The following is a 517-nucleotide window of genomic DNA, read 5'->3' as shown; positions in this document are numbered from 1 at the left end:
AGACAGAAAATCAAGAAATGCATATTAACCTGATTTCTTCTTTGAATGAGGAATAAAAATCATTACTTACTGTTTATGTAAAATAAAAATGAGTAGTTCTTTTCAACCTGTAAGCATTGAGTGGAACTAACACAATTTGATTATCAAACATTTGTAAACAGTAATGATTATAGAGAATTGTCTTTTCTGCTTGATTAATTCAAGAAAGAAAGTCACCAGATGGCTCAGACTGTATTCAGATCAATGAAAATAACGGTCTCTGTCCATCTGATAGATTTGAGGTCATCAGGGTCAGATCAGGGTCAGATCAGGTTCACTACATATGTATGTATGTATGTATGTATGTATGTATGTATGTATGTATGTATGGATGTATGTATGTATGGATGTATGTATGTATGTATGGATGTATGTATGTATGTATGGATGTATGTATGTATGGATGTATGTATGTATGTATGTATGTATGTATGTATGTATGTATGTATGGATGTATGTATGTATGGATGTATGTATG

At 31.1% G+C, this 517-nt stretch overlaps 1 protein-coding gene across 1 annotated transcript in view; it reads right to left on the bottom strand.

Moving 5' to 3' along the window:
• Positions 1–517, bottom strand: part of LOC119410296 (kinesin-like protein KIF13A) — a 35,383-nt gene that overhangs the window by 17,789 nt on the left and 17,077 nt on the right. The window lies entirely within an intron of this gene.

This window comes from Nematolebias whitei, chromosome 5 (genome assembly GCF_014905685.2).
Source record: "Nematolebias whitei isolate Nwh7 chromosome 5, NemWhi1, whole genome shotgun sequence".
NCBI classification, from domain to species: Eukaryota; Metazoa; Chordata; class Actinopteri; order Cyprinodontiformes; family Rivulidae; genus Nematolebias; species Nematolebias whitei.
The sequence above is the reverse complement of the archived record's forward strand: the minus strand, read 5'-3'. Positions and strand labels throughout refer to the sequence as shown.